The 27237-nt window shown below is 48.7% G+C and overlaps 1 long non-coding RNA gene across 2 annotated transcripts; it reads left to right on the top strand.

Annotated features, from left to right (window-relative positions):
* The first annotated feature begins 13 nt into the window (after window positions 1-13).
* LOC137306485 (uncharacterized) lies at window positions 14-24390 on the top strand. 2 transcript variants are annotated; one of them, XR_010958890.1, is made up of 3 exons: window positions 14-69; window positions 16734-16850; window positions 22196-24390. It is a non-coding gene; the product is annotated as an uncharacterized lncRNA (long non-coding RNA). The 2 variants fall into 2 exon arrangements; XR_010958889.1 differs by having other exon boundaries at window positions 21639-24390.
* Window positions 24391-27237: the final 2847 nt, after the last annotated feature.

Raw genomic sequence — 27237 nt, 5'->3', positions numbered from 1 at the left:
AGTGGGGTTCCGTCGTCGTCGTCGTCGTCCCGCCTCCATAGATGCCACGAAGTCAGATCCACGGAGAAGGTGAGAGGGGCAATCGCGGAGATCTGGGGGCCTTCGGGTCACATTTCACCTCATGTTCTCTCACAAAACCTCTTTTTTATTCGTCTTTGTGACGATCCAAAACATAAAACAGCGAAGGCGAGAAAATAAAATCCCCTGTATTATTTTGTATGCGAGAGATAACTTCTTCTTAAAGGAGAGGTCACTTATTTTTTTTTGCCCTACTGAAAAATCGTTGGATGCAAATTTTTTTTAAAAAAATCCTTTTTAATTCAAAAGCTGCATTCTTCTGGGAAGGCCTGACACAAAATACTGAACAAATAAAAATACATCTTCAAATCTGAAATAAAAGTGCTGGAAATATATTTTATGTTAACCGGGCATCCGCAGTCCCGCGGTGTATTTCTAGCATTTTTTGTTTCTGTTACAAAATAGAGTTTTCAGCTGACTGTCAGCTTGGCTCAGTCGGTATCACTCTCTCGCCTGTGAGTTCAACTCCGCCCCACTTGAGCCCCACAATCTAAGCCGACACTCCCAGTGCCAGTACTGAGGGAGTGCTGCACTGTCGGAGGTGCTGTCTTTCAGATGAGACGTCAAACTGAGGCCCCGTCTGCCCCTCTCAGGTGGACGTAAAAGATCCCACGGCCACTATTGGAAGAAGAGCAGGGTCCTGTGCCAATATTTATCCTTCAACCAACATCACTAAAACAGATTATCTGGCCATTTATTTCATTGCTGTTTGTGGGATCTTGCTGTGCACAAATTGGCTGCCACATTTCCTACATTACCACACTTCAAAAAGTATTTATTTGGCGGTGAAGTGCTTTGGAACATCCTGAGGACGTGAAAATTGCTATGTGAATACAAGTTCTTTCTTGAGAATATAATAAAAGTTTTGTGTATGGTGTGCATCTCCTGTACACATTTGCCTTACTTCATCTGATAAACATTTTGAGCAGCACTTTTAAGTTAGCATTTCGAATGCAAAAATCACATGTCAACATTTGCCTGTCACATTGTAATGACAGGCCTCCCCCCACTAAGTGGTGCTGTTGCATATCACTCGTCCAGCCTATCGGCCTCCTGTCCATGGCTATATTGCGGCCTCTCTTCCTGCTTTCTGTTCTTTGCTAGCTTCTATCTTGCCCTCCTTAGCCCAGGGGCCAAATGTAGAGCCCCTCACCGCTGTCTGAGATTAAGTTACTCTGCAATGCTTGAAGTCCCAGTTGATGGCTGGAGAGGGGCAGGAGGCACAGAGTGAGGTGGTAGCATGGAGGTTGGCTCGGCTTTCTCCTTTAAGGGTTGTGGAACCAAGGCGGGTGGATGGAGTTAAGATACAGATCTAATGGAATGGCAGAACAGGCTCAGGGGGATGTATGGCCTCCTCCTGTTCCTCCAGGGCATTCTCTGCATAGGACAGCGTCGCCACATGCCTGGCAGGAGCCAGAGGGAGAAGACGTAGGGTGCAGCAAACTATTACTGCCACTAGCAGTGCCAGCTGTATTGCGTGTCTTAGCTGCAGGGGTCCTTGCAGCAGATGGCAGAGCTGACTCAACTTCCTGCTGCCGCGGAGCCTGTGTATCCATTTCCGCAGCTCATTGCCAGGTAGGTACGCCTGTCTAATTTGGGTAAGAGATACTGGCAGGGAGGCATCGACCGCCTCTGGTGCAGTGGAGCGCTTTGGAACGGCCAGAGGTTGTGAAAGGCGCTTTATAAATGCACGCCTTAGGATGAGGGTTCGGCCATTTAAGACTGAGATGAGGAGAACTTTCTTCACTCAGAGGGTTGTGAATCTTTGGAATTCTATACCCCAGAGGGCTGTGGATGCTGAGTCGTTGAGTACATTCAAGACAGATCGATAGGTTTTTGGACACTAGGGGAATCAAGGGATATGGGGATCGGGCGGGAAAGTGGAGTTGAGATCGAAGATCAGCCGTGATCTGATTGAATGGTGGAGTAGGCTCGAGGGGCCGGATGGCCTACTCCTGCTCCTATTATTTATGATTTTTATAAAGCTCCTTTTACCCACCATAGCACATCCCAAAGTGCTAGATTTGAACATTTGTGCATGTTAATGCATAAACTTGTCAATAGCTGCTTGGAACAGTCCTCTCTAAGGTCTGAATCGCTGGCAGACCTGGGTCGGGATCGATTCAGTCCATGGAATATTATCATTTTCGAGCGCTCGAGACCAAACACCTGTTGATGATTCTCTCCTGGTTTCCCCTCCATCTCCTGGCCGGTCCCAAGTGGTGCGTTCACAGCAGCTTCGCTGAAGACCAGATTTAGGTCGCTCACTTGCCCTCCAGCTGATGTTGGGCCTGATATTGGGGCACTGCGGAGGAAACGATTCTTCCCTGGCTTCATAAAAAAACTTGGGGACCTGACTGAATTGCAAGCAGTAGAGGGCAGCAGAGTCCTGACAATCTCAGTAACTGGAACCCAGCCCTCAACGCAGGTAAATGCTGTCACAGTAAACAAGCAGTCTTTCATTATTCAATCAGCTCACATGTGACTCATGATGTGGAGATGCCGGTGATGGACTGGGGTTGACAATTGTAAACAATTTTACAACACCAAGTTATAGTCCAGCAATTTTATTTTAAATTCACAAGAACGTTCACCTGAGGAAGGAGGAAGCCTCCGAAAGCTTGTGAATTTAAAATAAAATTGCTGGTCTATAACTTGGTGTTGTAAAATTGTTTACACATGTGACTCAGTGGCAGCTCCTGTATATGTACATTACACAGTGGGTAAAAGGGAATGATTCACTCCTGTCTGGTACTGTACGGCTCGTGTGTGTCATAGTGTCAGCTCCTGCACACGTACAATACACAGTGGGTAAAAGGGAACGATTCACTCCCGTCTGGTACTGTACGGCCTGTATGTGTCATAGTGGCAGCTCCTGTACATGTACATTACACAGTGGGTAAAAGGGAACGATTCACTCCCGTCTGGTACTGTACGGCCCGTGTGTGTCTCAGTGTCTGCTCCTTCACATGTACATTACACAGTGAGTAAAAGGGAACGATTCAGTCCCGTCTGGTACTGTACGGCCCGTGTGTGTCATAGTGTCAGCTCCTGCACATGTACATTACACAGTGGGTAAAAGGGAACAATTCACTCCCATCTGGTACTGTACAGCCCGTGTGTGTCTCAGTGTCAGCTCCTGTACATGTACAGTACACAGCAGATTAAAAAGTAACGATTCACTCCCGTCTGGTACCATACGGCCCGTGTGTGTCTCAGTGTCTCCTGTACATGTATAGTACACAGTGGGTAAAAGGGAACGATTCACTCCCGTCTGGTACTGTACGGCCTGTGTGTGTCTCAGTGTCAGCTCCTGTACATGTACAGTACACAGTGGGTAAAAGGAAATGATTCACTCCCGTCTGGTACTGTACGGCCTGTGTGTGTCTTAGTGTCAGTTCCTATACATGTACATTACACAGGGAATGACTCACTTGTGCGAAAATGATGAGCTGTAGGACTGATGCCATCCTCCAAATGCATTTTATTTTATGGCACAGATTGTAACTATTTAATTAGTGTAACCGCTTTATGATGCAATCTCTTCAAGTCTTGCCCAAACCTCTGATGCCCCCCAGTCATTCCTGGCAGGATCTCAAATCCCTGAGCTGCATGCAAGGCTCTGTATTACACTGAAGGTGTTGGCAACTGATCAATCAGCACAACAGGGCTCCAGCCTCTATAAAGACCATGTCCGTCCAAGACTTGAATCATGTCCTGCACTGTGGGCCTCGGCACCTCACCCGTATTCCAGAATAAAAACTGGCAATACGGGTATATATTCAAGTGAGAGATCTAGCAAATCCAAAGCAACCCATCTGCCTGTCTTTAATGAACACGTCCTTTTTCCTGATCAACAGGACAGCTCATGAGAGGCATATCTCGCAGCGCTAATTTGTTAACTATTGACAACTATTCTCCCATCTGCCTTTGTGCCATTTGCTGCCCCCCACTCCCTCTTCCCATTTCAGACAGGTTTCCCATTGGTCACGTCTGCGTACCCTTGCTGCCCGGAAGCAATGGAGAGAGGGGCACACAGCACCCGCTTGGCGGTACCCCCTGACCCGGAATAGACACTACCACGGAGCAGTGCTCACAGAAGCTTTGCTTTCCCTTGGGCACCGTCACTGGGTTATGGCTCCTGCTACAGCCCAATCGACCGCCCACCACAGGCACCGCATTGCCCATGGCTGCAAAGGTCATGGCTGCCTCGAGTCTAGAAAGAAAGAAAGAATTTGCATTTATATCGCACCTTTTACGACCTCAGGACGCCCCCAAAGCGCTTTACAGCCAGCGAAGTACTTTTTAGAAGTGTGCTCACTGTTGTAATGTAGGAAACGCAGCAGCTGGTTACAGAGATAGAGAGGGGCAAGGCCATGAAGGGATCTGAACACAAGGATGAGAATAATCCAGCGGCTCGTGACACCTCAGGCAAGATCCTAGGGAGAGAGCTGAGTCCCGGTGAAATGACCCCGTTCACACAATTGAGTATGACTCTGGCACGTCAAAGACCTTCTTCAAGCACCTGGATTAATCTGGGGGTGCCCACAAAACCAGCCTGCTGGGATCTCAAGGATGGTGGCTCTGTGTCACCTGATGCAGAGCCCTGGTCGTCGACATGCTGGAAGAGGAAGGCCCCCCCGCAAGGGCAGCAGGAAGATCAGCTGGAGGAGGAGCAGTAGGAGGCGGAGAACAGCCCATTGCTAATTAGGGTGATCTTATTGAGGCGTTTAAGATGATCAAAGGATTTGATAGGGTAGATGGAGAGAAACTATTTCCTCTGGTGGAGGGGAGTCCAGAACAAGGGGGTATAACCTTAAAATTAGAGCTAGGCCATTCAGGGGTGATGTCAGGAAGCACTTCTTCACATAAAGGGGAGTGGAAATCTGGAACTCTCTTCCCCCAAAAAGTTGTTGAGGCTGGGGGTCAATAGAAAATTTCAAAACTAGGATTGATTGTTAGGCAGGGGTATTAAGGGTTATGGAACCAAGGCAGGTAGATGGAATTAAGATACACATCAGCCATGATCTAATTGAATAGCGGCACAGGCTCGAGGGGCTGAATGGCCTCCAGGTGTTCCCATGTACTGCTGTTATGCAGGAGGCCTCCTCTTGACTTAACTGTGCAGTTTACATCTTCCCCCTTCTCTTCACAAATTGCCATCACCTTGCAGTCCCTCCTGTGTGTGCACCAACCTTCTATGCTCCTATTCCTGCTACCTCATGAAAGCAACCCCCAGACATTCCCAAAAACGTTCGCCTGCGTGCACAAAAGCTTTACTGCCACCGTTAAGAATGTCAAGAGGCTGCAGAGGAGATTTACTCTGCAGTTATGTGGAGAGACTAGAGAAGGTGGGATTGTCCCCCTTAGAGCAGATAAGGTTAAGGGGAGGTTTAATAGAGGCGTACAAAATTATGGGGGGTTTTGATAGAGTAAATAAGGAGAAACTGTTGCCACTGGCAGGAGGGTTGGTAACCAGAGGACACAGATTCAAGATAATTGACAAAAGAACCAGAGGGGAGATGAGAATTTTTTAACGCAGCGAGTTGTTATGATCTTGAATTCACTACCTAAAAGGGTGGTGGAAGCAGATTCAATAGTAATTTTCAAAAGGGAATTGGATAAACACTTGAAGGGGAAAAATTTACAGGGCTATGGGGAAAGAGCAGGGGAGTGGGACTAATTGGATAGCTCCTTCGAAGAGCCGGCACAGGCACGACAGGCCGAATGGCCTCCCGTGTTGTAAGATTCTGTGAAAACTTTATTGTCAACCCATATTGTGCGCCCATACTTTGTGTGTGCGTCTGTCCACTTCTTACCACTGTGCTATCCCTTGCTGCCCATGGGTGATGTATGAACTCTTAACACTACCTACTTCTAAGTGATGCCTTGGTGCAGCAGTGTGTGAGATGGCTGCGTTCCAATATGTGCCACATAAGTCCTAAGATGGGTCTGCGGCAGACACAAGTAAGTGAGTCAGGAAATACAGGAAACACAAGGAAGTAAGGCATGGAGTTAAGGTAAAGCGATCAAGGAACTGCATAAAAAAGGGGAACTTCAGCAAAATACAGGAAACAACAAAAGAACCAGAGTTAGAACAAAAATACAGAAAACAGGTCAAGGAGCTAAACAGGAGAGTGATTTATAGGCGGTATGAATCGCATCCACTGTGAATAATACCCAGTGTAAATGATACCCAGTGTGAATTACATCCAGAGGGAATGATACCCAGTGTGAATCACATCCAGAGGGAATAATACCCAGTGTGATAATACCCAGTATGAATCACATCCAGAGGGAATAATACCCAGTGTGAATCACATCCAGAGGGAATAATACCCAGTGTGAATCACATCCAGAGGGAATGATACCCAGTGTGAATCACATCCAGAGGGAATAATACCCAGTGTGAATCACATCCAGAGGGAATAATACCCAGTGTGAATCACATCCAGAAGGAATGATACCCAGTGTGAATCACATCCAGACGGAATAATACCCAGTGTGAATCACATCCAGAGGGAATGATACCCAGTGTGAATCACATCCGGAGGGAATGATACCCAGTGTGAATCACATCCGGAGGGAATGATACCCAGTGTGAATCACATCCGGAGGGAATAATATCCAGTGTGAATCACATCCGGAGGGAATGATACCCAGTGTGAATCACATCCGGAGGGAATGATACCCAGTGTGAATCACATCCGGAGGGAATGATACCCAGTGTGAATCACATCCGGAGGGAATGACACCCAGTGTGAATCACATCCAGAGTGAATAATACCCAGTGTGAATCACATCCAGAGGGAATGATACCCAGTGTGAATCACATCCAGAGGGAATAATACCCAGTGTGAATCACATCCAGAGGGAATAATACCCAGTGTGAATCACATCCAGAGGGAATGATACCCAGTGTGAATCACATCCAGAGGGAATAATAACCAGTGCGAATCACATCCAGAGGGAATGACACCCAGTGTGAATCACATCCAGAGGGAATGACACCCAGTGTGAATCACATCCAGAGGGAATGATACCCAGTGTGAATCACATCCAGAGGGAATGATACCCAGTGTGAATCACATCCAGAGGGAATAATACCCAGTGTAAATCACATCCAGAGGGAATAATACCCAGTGTGAATCACATCCAGAGGGAATAATACCCAGTGTGAATCACATCCAGAGGGAATGACACCCAGTGTGAATCACATCCAGAGGGAATGACACCCAGTGTGAATCACATCCAGAGGGAATAATACCCAGTGCGAATCACATCCAGAGGGAATGATACCCAGTGCGAATCACATCCAGAGGGAATGATACCCAGTGCGAATCACATCCAGAGGGAATGACACCCAGTGTGAATCACATCCAGAGGGAATGACACCCAGTGTGAATCACATCCAGAGGGAATGACACCCAGTGTGAATCACATCCAGAGGGAATGATACCCAGTGTGAATCACATCCAGAGGGAATGATACCCAGTGTGAATTACACTTTGAGAATTACATCCAGTGTAAACTATACCCAGCATAAATTATATCCAATGTAAATTATATCCAATGTGAATTATACCCAGTGTGAAATATATCCTGAGACAATTATATCCGGTGTGAATTACACACAGAATGAATTATAGCCAGTGACAGTTACATCCAGTGTGAATTATAGCCAGTGACAATTACATCCAGTGTAAATTATACCCACTATGAAATATATCCCGTGTGAAATATATCCCGTGTGAAATATATCCAGTGTGAAATATATCCCGTGTGAAATATATCCCGTGTGAAATATATCCAGTGTGAAATATATCCCGTGTGAAATATATCCAGTGTGAAATATATCTAGTGACAATTATACCCAGTGAATTACACCCAGTGAGAATTACATCCACTATGAATTATATCCAGTGTGAAATAAATCCAGTGACAATTACATCCAGTGTGAATTATATCCAGTGAGAATTACATCCTGTGTGAAATATTTCTATTGTGAATTAAACCTGGTGCGAATGATATGCCACATCACAATAGTTTGGTAAGAATTGTTACTGGTGGATCTGCACAGTGCTCGGAACAGAATTAGAAATGTTTGTGCATTACATTTACATGGTTTGTTCCAATGACATTGTGCTGAATGGGGACAGATCAGATCCACTAAAACATCGTGGAGTAGGAATCAGCGGGATGTAAATGCCTGTACAGAAACCGTCTGTTCTTACTTCAGCTGACGTGTGGAACGGCCTGAGCTGTAAGCTTCAGGAAGCAATTCATCTTTATTTAGCTTTCTCCTGCTGGGCCTGCTCCCCCCCCCCACCATATATATAATTATGCAGTCGCTAACATCTCACAATTGTGTTGCACCATGTATAAAACAGATACTGTAGCCTCTTAACAGGGGCCCATAAAGTAGGTATTCATCGTGAGCCACAAGGGAGGTGCCTGAGTGCTTTGTGAATGTGCAACATCTGCAGTTTCAATTAGAAACCGCTGCCTTCGTTCTCTGACTCTTATTCTGCCCAATTTTCCTCTCCTCCCCCAAAGGCCTCTTACCGGATTCCCCGGGCATCCACCTCCTCCTCCTCGCTCCCTCCCTGCCCCCCACCCCCGGCCTTCCCAGTACCTTGCCCAAGTAAACATTTTTCGCACGTGAGTCTAGGCAGGCTATTTGACTGTGTGGGGTATCATACCCGAGCCTGATCTCGCCCTCACCCAATGTGCGCTTTCCAACAGGGCTGCCCCCCCCCCCCCCCCGGGGTAACCACTGGGAGCAGGAACCCTGGCTCACTCCGATCCGGAGGCACTGAGACCACCTTTCAGAGCCTCAACTGCTGCCCTGGTGGAGATTGGCTGGCTCAGTGCAGGCCAAGGGTGGAAGCTTGTTCCTCCTGCTCCGCATGGCTTAGAAGAAGAGGAATTTATATAGAACCTTTCACAACCTCAGGATGTCCCAAAGTGCTTTACAGCCAATGAAGTACTTTTGAAGTGTAGTCACTGTTGTAATGTAGGAAACGCAGCAGCCAGTTTGCACACATCAAGATCCCACAAACAGCAATGAGATAATGACCAGATCATCTGTTTTATTGATGTAGGTTGAGGCATAAATATTGGTCAGGATACCAGGGAGAACTCCCCTGCTCTTCTTCCAATAGTAGCCGTAAGATCTTTTACACGTGTTGTGTGGCACAACCACCGTGCTAAATGGGATAGATTCAGAACAGATCTAGCAGCTCAAAACTGGGCATCCATGAGGCGCTGTGGGCCATCAGCAGCAGCAGAATTGTATTCCAGCACAATCTGTAACCTCATGGCCCAGCATATTCCTCACTCTACCATTACCAACAAGCCAGGGGATCAACCCTGGTTCAATGAGGAGTGTAGAAGAGCATGCCAGGAGCAGCACCAGGCGTACCTAAAAATGAGGTGCCAACCTGGTGAAGCTACAACTCAGGACTACATGCATGCTAAACAGCGGAAGCAACATGCTATAGACAGAGCTAAGCGATTCCACAACCAACGGATCAGATCAAAGCTCTGCAGTCCTGCCACATCCAGTCGGGAATGAACCAGGGTTGATCCCCTGGCTTGTTGGTAATGGTAGAGTGAGGAATATGCTGGGCCATGAGGTTACAGATTGTGCTGGAATACAATTAAACAACTAACGGGAGGAGGAGGCTCTGCAAACATCCCCATCCTCATTGTTGGCGGAGTCCAGCACGTGAGTGCAAAAGACAAGGCTGAAGCGTTTGTAACCATCTTCAGCCAGAAGTGCTGAGTGGATGATCCATCTTGGCCTCCTCCCAATACCCCCACCATCACAGAAGCCAGTCTTCAGCCAATTCGATTCACTCCACGTGATAGCAAGAAACGACTGAGTGCACTGGATACAGCAAAGGCTATGGGCCCCGACAACATCCCGGCTGTAGTGCTGAAGACTTGTGCTCCAGAACTAGCCGCGCCTCTAGCCAAGCTGTTCCAGTACAGCTACAACACTGGCATCTACCCGACAATGTGGAAAATTGCCCAGGTATGTCCTGTCCACAAAAAGCAGGACAAATCCAATCTGACCAATTACCGCCCCATCAGTCTGCTCTCAATCATCAGCAAAGTGATGGAAGGTGTCGTCGACAGTGCTATCAAGCGGCACTTACTCACCAATAACCTGCTCACCGATGCTCAGTTTGGGTTCCGCCAGGACCACTCGGCTCCAGACCTCATTACAGCCTTGGTCCAAACATGGACAAAAGAGCTGAATTCCAGAGGTGAGGTGAGAGTGACTGCCCTTGACATCAAGGCAGCATTTGACCGAGTGTGGCACCAAGGAGCCCTAGTAAAATTGAAGTCAATGGGAATCAGGGGGAAAACTCTCCAGGGGCTGGAGTCATACCTAGCACAAAGGAAGATGGTAGTGGTTGTTGGAGGCCAATCATCTCAGCTCCAGGGCATTGCTGCAGGAGTTCCTCAAGGCAGTGTCCTAGGCCCAACCATCTTCAGCTGCTTCATCAATGACCTTCCCTCCATCATAAGGTCAGAAATGAGGATGTTCGCTGATGATTGCACAGTGTTCAGTTCCATTAGCAACCCCTCAAATAATGAAGCAGTCCGAGCCCACATGCAGCAAGACCTGGACAACATCCAGCTTTGGGCTAATAAGTGGCAAGTAACATTCGCGCCAGACAAGTGCCAGGCAATGACCATCTCCAACAAGAGAGAGTCTAACTACCTCCCCATGACATTCAACGGCATTACCATCACTGAATCCCCCACCATCAACATCCTAGGGGTCACCATTGACCAGAAACTTAACTGGACCAGCCATATAAATACTGTGGCTACAAGAGCAGGTCAGAGGCTGGGTATTCTGCGGCGAGTGACTCACCTCTTGACTCCCCAAAGCCTTTCCACCATCTACAAGGCACAAGTCAGGAGTGTGATGGAATACTCTCCACTTGCTTGGATGAGTGCAGCTCCAACAACACTCAAGAAGCTCGACACCATCCAAGATAAAGCAGCCCGCTTGATTGGCACCCCATCCACCACCCTAAACATTCACTCCCTTCACCACCGGCGCACAGTGGCTGCAGTGTGTACCATCCACAGGATGCACTGCAGCAACTCATCAAGGCTTCTTCGACAGCACCTCCCAAACCCGCGACCTCTACCACTTAGAAGGACAAGAGCAGCAGGCACATGGGAACAACACCACCTGCACGTTCCCCTCCAAGTCACACACCATCCCGACTTGGAAATATATCGCCGTTCTTTCATCGTCACTGGGTCAAAATCCTGGAACTCCCTTCCTAACAGCACTGTGGGAGAACCTTCACCACACGGACTGCAGCGGTTCAAGAAGGCGGCTCACCACCACCTTCTCAAGGGCAATTAGGGATGGGCAATAAATGCCGGCCTCGCCAGCGACGCCCACATCCCGTGAGCGGATAAAAAAAAATCCACCTGAGAGGGCAGACGGGGCCGTCACATCCGAATGTCGGCACCTCCAACAGTGCAGCACTCCCTCAGCACTGCACTGGGAGTGTCGGCCTGGATTACGGGCTCAAGTCTCTGGAATGGGACTCGAAACTACAACCTTCTGACTCAGAGGCGAGCGTGCTACCCACTGAGCCGCCCAAGCCACCATTTTTCACACGTGAGCGTCGGCAGGCTATTTGACTGCATGGGGCAACACGCCCAAACCTCATCACATCCACTTTCCAACAGGGGTTCCACTGAGAGCCGGAGCCCTGGCTGATCCTCCCCATCCCGACCGTGAGGCTGTTTAAAACTCCAGGCCCTCCTCATCCTCCCCCCTACTCGCCCGGCTGTCACATCCAGCCGCTCTTTGCAGGTTTGCCAGATTGAGGAAGGATCAATACCACTGTTTTCGTGCTGCTTCCTCACATACTTGGGACACTGCGGGAAGTGCAAAGCTGAACCACCACAGCTCACCCTGGCTGCCTGGAAGCAGCGTGGTTAATGTACATCCGCACAAGTGTGGTGATCAAAATCCCCCCCCAACCCTTCCCCACAAACCACTAAAGCCATGAGAGGAAAGAATGAACAACCAGATCAGGGCAACACACTCCGGTGAAGAGGCTTCAAAGCTGCAGCCTGATAGCGAGGCTCCAGAGAGATCGAGAAAAGAGAAGGCTGAGGGGTGACCTGATAGAGGTCTTTAAACTTATGAAAGGGTCTAATAGGGTAGATGTGGAGAAGATGTTTCCACTTGAGGGGGAGACCAGAACTAGGGGGTCATAAATATAAGATGGTCACTAATAAATCCAATAGGGAATTCAGGAGAAACTTCTTTACCCAGAGAGCGGTGAGAATGTGGAGCTCACTCTCACAAGGAGTAGTTGAGGGGAATAGAACAGATACATTTAAGGGGAAGCTCGATAAACACATGAGGGAGAAAGGAATAGAAGGATAGGCTGAGAGGGTGAGATGAAGTAGGGAGGGAGGAGGCTCGTGTGGAGCAGAAACACCAGCATGGACCATTTGGGCCGAATGGCCTGTTTCTGTGCTGTAAATTCTATGCAATGTAATCTCAAACTGATAAAACATCAACCTTTCACTCTCCACTGAGCAACAGCTGTTTTGACCATTGTGTAAACTGATTTAGTGACTTTTTAAAATTCATCCTCGGGATGTGGGCTTCACTGGCGAGGCCGGCATTTATTGCCCGTCCCTAGTTGCCCTTGAGAAGGTGGTGGTGAGCTGCCTTCTCGATCCGCTGAAGTCTGTGTGGTGAAGGTTCTCCCACAGTGCTGTTAGGTTGGGAGTTCCATCCCCCATCACCCCCTGTGCTCGCTGACCCACATTGACTCCCAGTCCGGCAACGCCTCGATTTTAAAATTCTCATCCTCATTTTCCAATCCCTCCATGGCCTCGCCCACCCCCTATCTCTGTAACCTCCTCCAGCCCCTACAACCCTCCGAGATCTCTGCGTTCCTCCAATTCTGGCCTCTTGCACATCCCCGATTTTAATCGCTCCACCATTGGCGGCCGTGCCTTCAGCTGCCTGGGCCCTGAGCTCTGGAATTCCCTCCCCAAACCTCTCCGCCTCTCTCTCCTCCTTTAAGTCGCTCCTTAAAACCTACCTCTTTGACCAAGCTTGTGAGGTTATGCACTTTGGCAGGAAAAATCAGAGAGCAAGTTATTATCTTAATGGCAAGAAACTGGAAACTACTGCAGTACAAAGGGATCTGGGGGTCCTAGTGCAAGAAAATCAAAATGTTAGTATGCAGATGCAGCAGGTGATCAAGAAGGCCAATGGAATGTTGGCTTTTATTGCTAGGGGGATAGAATATAAAAACAGGGAGGTATTGCTGCAGTTATATAAGGTATTGGTGAGACCGCACCTGGAATACTGCATACAGTTTTGGTGTCCATACTTAAGAAAAGACGTACTTGCTCTCGAGGCAGTACAAAGAAGGTTCACTCGGTTAATCCCGGGGATGAGGGGGCGGACATATGAGGAGAGGTTGAGTAGATTGGGACTCTACTCATTGGAGTTCAGAAGAATGAGAGGCGATCTTATTGAAACATATAAGATTGTGAAGGGGCTTGATCGGGTGGATGCGGTAAGGATGTTCCCAAGGATTGGTGAAACTAGAACTAGGGGGCATAATCTTAGAATAAGGGGCTGCTCTTTCAAAACTGAGATGAGGAGAAACTTCTTCACTCAGAGGGTAGTAGGTCTGTGGAATTTGCTGCCCCAGGAAGCTGTGGAAGCTACATCATGAAATAAATTTAAAACAGAAATAGACAGTTTCCTAGAAGTAAAGGGAATTAGGGGTTACAGGGAGCGGGCAGGAAATTGGACATGAATTTAGATTTGAGGTTAGGATCAGGTCAGCCATGATCTTATTGAATGGCGGAGCAGGCTCGAGGGGCCGATTGGCCTACGCCTGCTCCTATTTCTTATGTTCTTATGGTCACCGGTCCTAATATCTCCTTATGTGGCTCAGTGTCAAATTTTGTCTGATCACGTTCCTGTGAAGCGCCTTGGGACATTTTACTACATTGAAGGAGCTATGTAAATGCAAGTGGTTGTTGTTATTGTTGAGTATGTCCACCAATGAGGCACCAGTGCTAAGAACAGCCCTTTCCAAAGCATCCAGAGTCAGGAAATTCGAACAGGACAAACCATTAAATAGGAACTATAAGTGCATGGATCGGATATTCAACCGCAGTGGGCATCGCAGCAGAGCTCAATCCGCTCTCACCCTCTGTCACCATGTGTGCACCTTCCTGCGGGGGTCACTCGACAGTGATCAGGGGCAGAAACACTCGCCCTTGTTCCTCCTCCTGACCCAGGGTCGCTGAGAGCAGTCGGAATCAGGCTCACATCCGCTAACTCACTTCAGGGGAGGGTTACTTTTCGCTTTGTCTCAGTTTAATAATTCTGCTTTATGTGCACAGACCAAATGGTGCCAGGCTGCATCCCGGGCCTGTGCTGGGCTAGTTAATCTCAGCCATTGCAACAATAGCATCAGCAACCCCTGTGTTCGGGAAGGAATATCAGCCAGGATTCCTGCTACTGGTCCCTGCCCAGTCACCCCCTGCTGGACCTAAAGACCTACAGATGTTGGATCAGGATACAATCAGTCTCATGTACTTGGGTGAGGTTTCATAAGCCCCTCAGGGCCCAGCAAGGAGCCAGTACACACGAGAGAGCGAGAGAGAGAGAGAGACAGAGAGAGAAACAGAGAGAACAGGAAACTGGTAGCAAAGAGAAACCAGAAAGTGAATTCTCAGAATCCTCCGGTTGACGTTTGCTCTTTCAAGGGATTTTTTTTTTCTTCTGACTGAACGCGGAGGAGTTTGACACACTTTAAAACCTCGGCACATCCACAGTGTAAACTTTCCCTCCTCTTCACTCTGACCTATCCCCCTCAGCCCCCACCAAGTCTGGGAACTCAGTGAGCAATAGCAATTGTCTCCCCCCAACTGAGCTATATTTAGGATGGGGTACCAGCCCCTCATCGCCAGCTCCCGTCCTTTGCGCTGCTTCGAGAACCAGCCAAGCCTCCCCCCACCCAGGATAAATTTGAGGTTAAGAGACTTTCCCACAGGAACCCGCCAGGTTTCAGGCCTTTTAATCTGGCGCAGCAGCTCAGTTTTGCCATCTCGTGCTCATTTCCCTGCCTTTCAGTCTGTTTGTTTCATTCTTCACTCCCTCAACAGGTGGCCCAGTGCAGTACTAAGCCCCACAGACCAGGAAGATCCCATTTTTAATCGCCAAGGCCGTGCCTCGGGCTAGCTGACATTGGATGGGGCAGCGGTGGGGGTTGGTTGGGGGGGGGTTTGGGGGTTGCTACAATTGGGTTCAGTGTCCCCTGGGCTAGGGAAGGGAAACAATCAGCCAGGGCTCCTGCTCCTGATCACTGTCCAGTGACCTCCCCCCTCCTTGCTGGAAAGTGTGTGTATATATACACATTGGCTCAGGACAGGAGCAGTCTCAGCTGTGATGCCTTCTGCGGTGAAATAGCCTAAACCCCTCGCAGTCCAGGCTCACACACGTGGTCACTTGGACAGTGGAGCAGCTGGCATCTGGGTACAGTCGTTTAGAATGGGAACTGCTATGTAAACATGTCACACTGCGATTACACACTCCCACCAGGGTGGTGCTAGGTGTGAGGACAGCATGACATGTTTACATAGGCAGGTTCCATTTTAAATGTGGACATAGGAATTTATAATTGGGAATTATTAACGGATACGGTAGCGTAGTGGTTCTTTTGCTCGACTAGTAACCCAGAGGCCTGGACCAATAATCCAGAGAACGTGAGTTCGAATCCCACCGCGGACAATTTGAGGATTTGAATTAAGTTTAAAGAATCTGGAAATAAAAAGCTGGTATCAGTAAAAGTGACCATGAAGCTTTCGGATCGTCGTAAAAACCCAACTGGTTCACTGACGTCCGTTAAGGAAGGAAACCTTACCCTGTCTGGGCCTATATGTGACTACAGTCTGACAGCAGTGTGGTTGACTCTTAACTGCCCCCTGGAGTGGCCTAGCAAGCCACGCAGGTATATCAAACCTAACTGGCGTTAGACGCCTGTTGAAGGACCACTTCAGCGGCCCCAGTGACCACCAGCCAGTGAAGGAACGGCGATATATGTCCAAGTCGGGATGGTGTGTGACTTGGAGAGTCGCTGCAGTGCATCCTGTGGACAGTACACACTGCAGCCACGGTGTGCTGGTGGTGGAAGGAGTAGGTGTTTAAGGTGGTGGATGGGCTGCCTATCAAGTGGACTGCGTTGTCCTGGATGGTGTTGAGCTTTTTGAGTGTTGTTGCAGCTGCCCCCATCCGGGCAAGTGGGAGCAGTTGAAGGCTCTGAAGGAGGAGATAATATCTGAGGAGGGGTGCGGGAGGTAGTGGGACATTGGGAGTTGCGGGGGAGGGGGGGTCAGGGTGGCCAGCATCGATGGACTGGCTGGTCTTTTCCCATCCATTATTTTCTTATGCCGAGGGGCTTTATGCGATCTCCAAGGTATCGCAGTGGGCTTCCTGTTAAAGGTCAGGGCCCCGTGTCTCTCTGCGGTCGCTCAAAAAGCTGTCGGACGGTCGGGGGCGGGGGGATAATCTGCCACTCTCTCACTGCTTATTAACTCTGTTGCTTTTGTTCTTGGTCCTGCAGTGGTCGGGCTCCAAGGCTGCCTCGTGCTCTGCTCCTGGGAGGGACAGTCCCGCCAGTCTGCAAGTCTGCCTGCAGCTTCCAACATGCAAAACAGGGCTCGATACCAACGCACGGAGGGTAAGAGCCTCACTCATTCATCAGCTTCTGTTTTGAGTGACCGTCGTGATTCATGGAATCTTACAGCGCAGAAGGAGGTCATTCTGCCCTCCGTGTTCTCTGAAAGAGCTGTCCAATTAGTCCCACTCCCCCCTGCTCTTTCCCCAAAGCCCTGCAAATTTTTCCTTTTCTGGTATTTATCCAATTCCCTTCTGAAAGTTATTATTGAATCTGCTTCCACCGCCCATTCAGGCAGCGCATTCCAGATCATGTGTAAAAAAAATTCCCCTCATCTCCCCCTCTGCTTCTTTTGCCAATTATCTTAAATCTGTGTCCTCTGGTTGCCGACCTTCCTGCCACTGGAAACAGTTTCTCCTTATTTACTCTATCAAAACTCTCATAATTTTGAACACCTCTGATAAATCTCCCCTTAACCTTCTCTGCTCTCATACAGCACAGAAACAGGACATTCTGCCCAACAGGCCTATACTGGTGTTTATGCTCCACACGAGCCTCATCCCACCCCTCTTCATCCAAACTCTATCAGATTGTTCTTCTATTCCTTTCTCCCTCATGTGTTTATCGAGCTTCCCCTTAAATGCATCAATGCTATTTACCTCAACTACTCCTTGTGGGAGTGAGTTCCACATTCTCACCACTCTCTGAGTAAAGAAGTTTCTCCTGAATTCCCTATTGGATTTACTAGTGACTATCTTATATTTATGGCCCCTAGTTCTGGTCTCTCCCACCAGTGGAAACATCTTCACTACATCTACCCTATCAAACCCCTTCATAATTCTACTGACTTCAATTAGGTCACCAATCAGCCTTCCCTTTTCGAGAGAAAAGAGCCTCAGCCTTTCCTGATAAGTGTAGGCTCTCAGTTCTGGTATCATCCATGTAATTCTTCCTTTCACATTCGCCAGTGCCTCAATATCCTTTTTATAATATGACTAGAACTGTGCACAGTACTCTTAAGTGTGATCTAACCAAGAGGGATCTTTACTCTGTATCTAACCCGTGCTGTACCTGCCCTGGGAGTGTTTGATGGGACAGTGTAGAGGGAGCTTTACTCTGTCTCTAACCCTGTACCTGCCCTGGGAGTGTTTGATGGGACAGTGTAGAGGGAGTTTTACTCTGTATCTAACCCTGTACCTGCCCTGGGAGTGTTTGATGGGACAGTGTAGAGGGAGCTTTACTCTGTCTCTAACCCTGTACCTGCCCTGGGAGTGTTTGATGGGACAGTGTAGAGGGAGTTTTACTCTGTATCTAACCCTGTACCTGCCCTGGGAGTGTTTGATGGGACAGTGTAGAGGGAGCTTTACTCTGTATCTAACCCTGTACCTGCCCTGGGAGTGTTTGATGGGACAGTGTAGAGGGAGCTTTACTCTGTATCTAACCCGTGCTGTACCTGTCCTGGGAATGTTTGATGGGACAGTGTAGAGGGAGTTTTACTCTGTATCTAACCCGTGCTGTACCTGCCCTGGGAGTGTTTGATGGGATAGTGTAGAGGGAGCTTTACTCTGTATCTAACCCTGTACCTGCCCTGGGAGTGTTTGATGGGATAGTGTAGAGGGAGCTTTACTCTGTATCTAACCCGTGCTGTACCTGCCCTGGGAATGTTTGACGGGACAGTGTAGAGGGAGCTTTACTCTGTATCTAACCCGTGCTGTACCTGCTCTGGGAGTGTTTGGTGCTGACTCTGAGTGCACAGTGTCCCACTGGCTACCTGATGAGCCTCACCTCGACCAGCACAATAATGAACAACAGCAACAAAAGAAAGTGCTTCTCGTGAGCTGGTGTTTGGAGTTGAGATGAATGCGTTTCTGTGACAGAAGCAGTCCGGATCTGATAGACAAGCTGCTGGTGCTGCAGATGGAAATGGGACTTGGGGCAGGCTGGCCTGTGCCCGGAGCAATGCCCCCCTTGGCCCTGCAGCCCTGTCGGGTTGACATGCTAGCCCATGAATCCCAGTGCTCACCTGAATGGAGCTGTGCGGAGACTGGTTACCCCACTCTAGAAAAGAGAAGACTGAGGGGTGACCTGATAGAGGTCTTTAATGATAGGGTTCGATAGGGTAGACGTAGAGAAGATGTTTCTACTTGTGGGGGAGACCAGAACTAGAGGGCCATAAATATAAGATAGTCACTAATAAATCCAATAGGGGAATTCAGGAGAAACTTCTTTACCCAGAGAGTGGTGAGAATGTGGAACTCGCTACCACAAGGAGTAGTTGAGGCAAATAGCATAGATACATTTAAGGGGAAGCTGGATAAACACATGAGGGAGAAAGGAATAGAAGGATATGTTGATGGGATTAGATGAATTAGGGAGGGAGGAGGCTCGTGTGGAGCATAAACACCAGCATGGACCAGTTGGGCCGAATGGCCTGTTTCTGTGCTGTCGATTCTATGTAATTCTATGCAACACACGCGATGACTGTTTGTAACCTTTCAGCTGCTTGTCGAAGGCATCCAGTGGTTTCAGGTGCGGAGGGCTTCCTGTCACCTGTCCCCCAGGCCCCTGCAGCAGCCTGCTTCCTGTTTCCTGGGTATATGATGTGGGTAAGGTGTGCAGGTAGAGCAGATAGTTTCCACTTGCTCCAAAATGACACTGATTGCGGCACGGGGGTGGGGTATGAGTGGGGCAAGGGAGGTTGGCGTCCTGCTGCCGAGTAGCTGCAGAGGGAGGGTGGGTTCACACTCTGCGAGCTGCCCCTTTCACTGTAGGTTGGCATTCTCCTGCCCTGTGTAGAGCAGCTGGAGAGGGGGAGGGAGGGTTTACACAGCGCCAGTGGGTCGAGCTGCCCCCTTTGGCTGCACGCCTGCCCCTTGCAATGTGCCGCATGCACCTCTAGCAGGCTGTTAGCAACTGTAGCGATGCGCCCGCTTAGTAATTGGATCGTGTTGGCCCGTTAGCACTCCTGCTTCTCCCGGCTTCACATTCAGGTAAAAAAACCTGCAGCGGCCCTTTAAGGGCAGCTAGGTTCAGGGCAAACCAAACCAGGGTAAAGGAGGCCTCCAACAAGAATAGGCCCCCCAAGGACCGCAGCATCTATTAGTCATAACCAGGGTGTACTGGTTCCTATTCACACGTTGCTGCTGCTGCTAAGCCGTATAGACCACAAGGGCCCAGATCCCATTCCCAGCCCGTGCTGAACTAGCTGACCATCACTAGGTGAGCTACAGCATCCTTGGGTGAGGAAGGGGAAAGCCAGCCAGGGTTCCCACTCAATTGCTATCCAGCAAACCCTGCTGAAAAGTGCACGTGTACAGAGTGCCGGTGTGGAGGGAATCGGGCTTGTGATGTTATGTTCCCATTGGCGGGAGGGTCAAGAACCAGAGGACATAGATTTAAGGTGATTGGCAAAAGAACCAAAGGTGACATGAGGAAAAACTTTATTACACAGCGAGTGGTTGGGATCTGGAATGCACTGCCCGAGGGGGTGGTGGAGGCAGATTCAGTCATGGCCTTCAAAAGGGAACTTGATAAGTACTTGGAAGGAAAAAATTTGCAGGGCTACGGGGATAGGGCGGGGGAGTGGGACTAGCTGGATTGCTCTTGCATCGAGCCGGCACGGACACGATGGGCTGAATGGCCTCCTTCCGTGCTGTAACCTTTCTATGATTCTATGATCCTATGTTATGTAACGTTACATTTATGTTATGTTGTTATATTATGTAGTGTTATGTTATGCTATGTTATGTTATACTAGGTAATATTATGGTATATTAAGTTATGTTGTATTATGTTACAGTATTATGGTATGTTATGTTATAAATTAGATTATGTTATGTTACATTACGTTATGTTGTGTTAAGTTACGTTATGTTATGTAATGTTAAGTTACATTACATTATGTTCAGTTAAATATAAGCCATTGTCTTCGGCCCCGCCACAAACTCAGTTCCCTAGTCACTGATTCCATCCATCTCCCCGGCCGCTGTCTCAGGTTGAAACAGACCGTTCACGACCTCGCCGTCCTATTCGACCCTGAGCTGACCTTCCGACCCCATATCCGTTTCATCACCAAGACCGCCTACTTCCACATCCATTATATCACCCATCTTCCCCCCCCCCCCACCCCGCCCCATCTCATCTGCTGCTGAAACCCTCATCCGTGCTTTTGTTACCTCCAGACTCAACTATTCCAATGCTCCCCTGGCCGGCCTCCCACCTTCCACCCTCCATAAATTTCAGCTCATCCAAAACTCTGCTGCCCCCCCGTATCCTAACTCGTACCGAGTCCCGTTCACCCATCATCCCCTGTGCTCGCTGACCTACATTGGCTCCCGGTCCGGCAACGCCTCGATTTTAAAATTCTTATCCTCATGTTCAAACCCCTCCATGGCCCTCGCCCCCTCTCTATCTCTGTAACCTCCTCCAGCCCCTACAACCCTCCGAGATCTCTGCGCTCCTCCAATTCTGGCCTCTTGCGCATCCCTGATTTCCATCGCTCTGCCATTGGCGGCCGTGCCTTCAGCTGCCTGGGCCCTAAGCTCTGGAATTCCCTTCCTAAACCTCTCCGCCTCTCTCCCCTCCTTTAAGACGCTCCTTAAAACCTACCTCTTTGACCAAGCTTTTGGTCGCCTCTTTGACCAACATCTCTTTCTTTAACGCGGCATCCATTTTATTTGATTATGCCTCTGTGAAGCACCTAGGGACATTTCCACGTTAAAGGCGCTATATAAATGCAAGTTGTGGTTGTTATGTTATGAAATGCCATGTTATCCAACGTAATGTTAAATTATGTTATGTAACGTTATGTTATGTTATGTAACATTACATTGTGTTATGCTATGTTCTCAGGATGAGAAGTTGCCATTCGACCCATCCACATTTGCCCCGTTTCTTAGTGGACCCATTTCCATGTCTCCACCATTCTTCCCCCCCCCCCTCACCTCCCATGGGAGGCAAAAACAAATGGACAAATGTCAGAAGTTGTTCTCCGTCCCCTCGAAGTCAATCGGCCAAACCCCAGGAGACCCCAGGCCCGTTGGTTATTCCCTCAAAACGTACCTTCCTCCTGTCACGATCCTGTAGTTTTCCAAAAAAAAAATGCATCTAATGCCTTCTTGAAGGATCGCAAGGAGTTGGTCCTCACCACAAGTCCCGGAATACTGTTCCACAGCTCCGGCGTCCTCTGGAAAAAAGAAAACTTGCCGAGCCTCCAAGCTCACTTCCTGCTCCCTCGATTTAAAAAAGAGAGAAAGAACTTGCATTTCTAGAGCACCTTTCACAACCTCAGGATGTGTATTTTTTGAAGTGTAGTCACTGTTGTAGGAAATGCGGCGTCCAATTTGTGCACAGCAAGATCCCACGAACAACAATGTGATAATGACCAGACAATCTGTTCTGTTTTTTAGTGATTGAGAGATAAATATTGGCCCAGGACACCGGGGAGAACTCCCCCTGCTCTTCTTCCAATAGTGGCCGTGGGATCTTTTACGCCACCTGAGAGGGGCAGACGGGGCCTCGGTTTAACGTCTCATCGGAAAGACGGCACCTCCGACAGCGTAGTGCTCCCTCAGTACCGGCACTGGGAGTGTCGGCCTGGATTATGGGCTCAAGTCTCTGGAGCAGCGTTGCCAACCTGGAGTCTCCAGGAATTGAAGATTAATCTCCTGGACGCTGCTGCGAGCAAAACCAGGGAGAAAAATCATAGGGGCATGAAAAAACAAATCTTTTTCTTTCAACACTTTTGTTTATTGGTTATAAAAATGTTGGAGTTGGGAAAGAAAAGGCTGTTTGACTGACAGTCAGGTCGCATCCAATTGGGTAATGAAGAGTCTGTTCGCTTTCTGATTGGCCGTGGGGGCAGGGCACCATGAGGATGGACACGTTGGGTGACCAATGGCAGGAGTGTGGGGGAGGGCGGGGCGGTTGGAGGCAGGAGGTCATGTGATGAAACCTCCAGGAATATGTCCAACCAGAGTTGGCGACCAGATGCAAATCAGGAGCTGTGAGGAATGAATCAAATGTGAGTCGATGGTAAGTGTAGATAGATATAGTTTAAACGCGACAGGCAATGTGACAGAAATAGAGGTGAGAGTAAAGTCTTTCAGTATTACTAACTCCCTGTAGTAATTGAAAACCCCTAATCAAACCCCTTTTCTATAACTAAAAGCTGACTAAGCACAGCTTGTATCTACTTATACTTTTAAAATACAGGAAATATTGCACAATTGCAATTTGGTGATAGTTCAGAATGACGCAAGGCCTCGTAAGCTATCAGATTCCTCCCACAACCAACACCACTCAAAAACACATCAATGGGCCTTTTACCTTGTTGCTGTTGATGGGACCTTGCTGTGTCCAAATTGGCTGCTGCCTTTCCCTACATTACAAGTGACTGCACTTCAGAAAAGTACTTCTTGGTTCCCTCCTTAAAAAGCCCATTCTCAACCCCTCTGTCCTCGCTAATCCTGCCCTATCTCTCACCTCCCCTTCCTCTCTGTGGCCCCTTGAACATCTTTCTCACCAGATTCCTGGTTTCTGCTCTGCCCTCAGCATCAAGAAAGCCGTGGTGAAAGTCGCCAATGATATCTTTGCTGATTGAGCCCATGGTGTCTTATCCCTCCTTATCCTCCTCACTCTTCAACATTCCTGGCCACTCCATGTCCTACCACCCTGGTACCAACCCTACCATGTACTTCCTGCAATGGCTCCTCCTCCTATCCCCCCCCACAAGACTCCCCCTCACCCCTTTTTTTCTCAGCTTCCATATATAAGCTGTGGCTTGGGCTGATAAGTAACATACGCACCACACACAAGTGCTAGGCAATGACCATCTCAACAAGAGAGAGTCCAACCACCTCCCCTTGACAGTCAATGGTATTCCCATCATCAAATCCCCACTATCAACATCCTAGGGGTCACCATCAACCAACCACAAAGCAACTGGACCAGCCACATTAATGCCATGGCTACGAGAGCAGGTCAGAGGCTGGGTATTCTGCGGCGAGTGGTTCATCTCCTGACTCCCCAAAGCCTCTCCACCACCTACAACGCACAAGCCAGGAGTGTGATGGAATACTCTCCACTTGCCTGGATTGGGGGCAGCTGCGACAACACTCAAGAAGCTCGACACCATCCAGGACAAAGCAGCCCGCTTGATCGACAGCCCGTCCACCACCCTAAACATTCACTCCCTTCACCACCGGCGCACTGTGGCTGCAGTGTGTACCATCCACAGGATGCACTGCAGCAACGCGCCAAGGCTTCTTCAACAGCACCTCCCAAATCCGCGACCTCTACCACCTAGAAGGACAAGAACAGCAGGCACATGGGAACAACACCACCTGCATGTTCCCCTCCAAGTCACACACCATCCCGACTTGGACATATATCGCCGTTCCTTCATTGTCGCTGGGTCAAAATCCTGGAACTCCCATCCTAACAGCACTGTGGGAGAACCTTCACCACACGGACTGCAGTGGTTCAAGAAGGCGGCTCACCACCACCTTCTCAAGGGGCAACTAGGGATGGACAATAAATGCTGGGCCTCGCCAGCGACGCCCGCATCCCAAGAATAAATAAAAATAAATGCAAGTTTTTTCAACTTTTAACTTCTCTGTGACCTATTTCAAAGCAAAAAGCATAGCAATTTGCATTTGTTTAGCATCTTTAATGTAGAAAAATGTCCCAAAGGCTTTTTACAGAGGCGTGAGGAAAAAATGGAACCAAAGAAGAAGGAGGAGGGGTGACTAAAAGCTTGGCCAAAGAGGTGGGTTTTAAGGAGTATCAAAGAAGGAGGGAGAAGCAGAGAGGTTTAGGGAGGGAATTCCAGAGTTTAGGGCCCAGGCAGCTGAAGGCACGGCTGCCAATGGTGGGGCGAAGGAAGTGGGGGATGCGCAAGAGGCCAAAGTTTGAAGAACGCAGAGATCTCGGAGGGTTGTAGAGCTGGAGGAAGTTACAGAGATAGGGAGGGGAGCGAGGTCATGGAGGGATTGGAAAACAAGGATGAGACTTTTAAAATCGAGGCGTTGCTGGACCGGGAGCCAATGTAGGTCAGCGAGCACGGGGTGATGGGTGAACGGGACTTGGTGCGAGTTAGGATACGGGGCAGTGAATTTTGGATGAGCTGAAGTTTATAGAGGGTGGAAGATGGGAGTCCGGCCAGGAGAGCATTGGAATACCAGCAAAAGCTTGGCCAAAGAGGTGGGTTTTAAGGAGGATCAAAGGAGAAGAGAGAGGTGGAGAGGTTTAGGGAGGGAAATAGCAAAGAAAGATTCCTGTGAGGTCTTCAGTAATTGCTTAACTTTGCAGTTAAATAACATTTCGGGGAAGTGTTTCAGGCAGGCCCTGATTTGCAAGTGTTGATTGAGCCCTGGTAGCCCATCGCTACATTGTGGTTTCACTCTGGCTGTGCCTGTAGTCCCCTCCATTTCCCCAGGGAGTGTGCGTGCAACCTGTGAGTCATCCCGGGCAGAGTTCTCGGACAGGACACGGGGGAAGAGCAGAGGGGTGGTGGGGGGTGGAGCCTGCAAGGCGGGCCTCTGCACAAAGTTACAACATCCAGGATGGCCCCCAGCTACTATGCTTATAGAAGCATTTCCAATCAGATGATCTTGGTAACTACGACTTCCTTGAACTGCAAACCATCATCAGTACCTATGCCTAGGGCAGGTCAGGTCAGTTCATACTTTGAAAAGAAAGAAGAAAGATTTGCATTTCTATAAGACCTTTCACGACCTCAGGACGTCCCAAAGCACTTTACAGCCAATGAAGTACCTTTGCAGCATAGTCACTGTTGTAATGTAGGAAACGCGGCAGCCAATTTGCGCATAGCAAGATCCCACAAACAGCAATGAGATAAATGACCAGATAATCTGTTTTTAGTGACGTTGGTTGAGTGATAAATATTGGCTCCAGGACACCGGGGAGAACTCCCCCTGCTCTTCTTCCAACAGTGGCCGTGGGATCTTTTACGTCCACCTGAGAGGGGCAGACGGGGCCTCGGTTTAACGTCTCATCCGAAAGACGACACCTCCGACAGTGCAGCACTCCCTCAGTACTGTACCGGGAGTGTCAACCTGGGTTATGGGCTCAAGTCTCTGGAGTGGGGCTCGAACCCACGACCTTCTGACTCAGAGGCGAGAGAGAGAGAGAGAGACCCACTGAGTCAGGGCTGACACCGATATGACAGTTGTATAGTAAAGTGCTTCATCGAACAATCTGCATCCATAAACTAAACAGATTGATTTTGGGAGGCACCAGAAGATGTTCCACCTTAACCGTAGCTTTCTTATCCCAGGGGTGCGGACCCCACTATGCTGCAAACCGTCCCTCCATTAACACCCTGAAGCTACAGCCGATGGGACTTTCAGCACACCTGCCAATCAAATCATCGGTGTCAGCCTTGGCTGGTGTTGGCATCATAGGAACATAGGAACAGGAGTCGGCCATTCAGCCCCTCGTGCCTGCTCCGCCATTTGATAAGATTATGGCTGATCTGTGATCTAACTCCATATACCTGCCTTTGGCCCATATCCCTTAATACCTTTGGTTGCCAAAAAGCTATCTATCTCAGATTTAAATTTAGCAATTGAGCTGGTATCAATTGCCGTTTGCGGAAGAGAGTTCCAAACTTCTACCACCCTTTGTGTGTAGAAATGTTTTCTAATCTCGCTCCTGAAAGGTCTGGCTCTAATTTTTAGACTGTGCCCCCTACTCCTAGAATCCCCAACCAGCGGAAATAGTTTCTCTCTATCCACCCTATCTGTTCCCCTTAATATCTTATAAACTTCCATCAGATCACCCCCTAACCTTCTAAACTCTAGAGAATACAACCCCAATTTGTGTAATCTCTCCTCGTAACTTAACCCTTGAAGTCCGGGTATCATTCTAGTAAACCTACGCTGCACTCCCTCCAAGGCCAATATGTCCTTCCGAAGGTGCGGTGCCCAGAACTGCTCACAGTACTCCAGGTGCAGTCTAACCAGGGTTTTGTATAGCTGCAGCATAACTTCTGCCCCCTTGTACTCTGGTCCTCTAGATATAAAGGCCAACATTCCATTTGCCGTATTGATTATTTTCTGCACCTGTTCATGACACTTCGATGATCTAAGTCCCTGAACCCCTAAGTCCCTTTGGACATCCACTGTTTTTAACTTTTTACCATTTAGAAAGTACCCTGTTCTATCCTTTTTTGATCCAAAGTGGATGACCTCACATTTGTCTACATTGAATTCCATTTGCCACAGTTTTGCCCATTCACTTAATCTATCAATATCGCTTTGTAATTTTATGTTTTCATCTACACTGCTTACAATGCCACCAATCTTTGTGTCATTGGCAAACTTAGATATGAGACTTTCTATGCCTTCATCTAAGTCGTGAATAAATATTGTGAATAATTGAGGCCCCAAGACAGATCCCTGCGGGACTCCACTAGTCACATCCTGCC

This window comes from Heptranchias perlo, chromosome 43 (genome assembly GCF_035084215.1).
Source record: "Heptranchias perlo isolate sHepPer1 chromosome 43, sHepPer1.hap1, whole genome shotgun sequence".
NCBI classification, from domain to species: domain Eukaryota; kingdom Metazoa; phylum Chordata; class Chondrichthyes; order Hexanchiformes; family Hexanchidae; genus Heptranchias; species Heptranchias perlo.
Note: the sequence above shows the minus strand (reverse complement) of the source record. Positions and strands in the feature narration are given on the sequence as shown.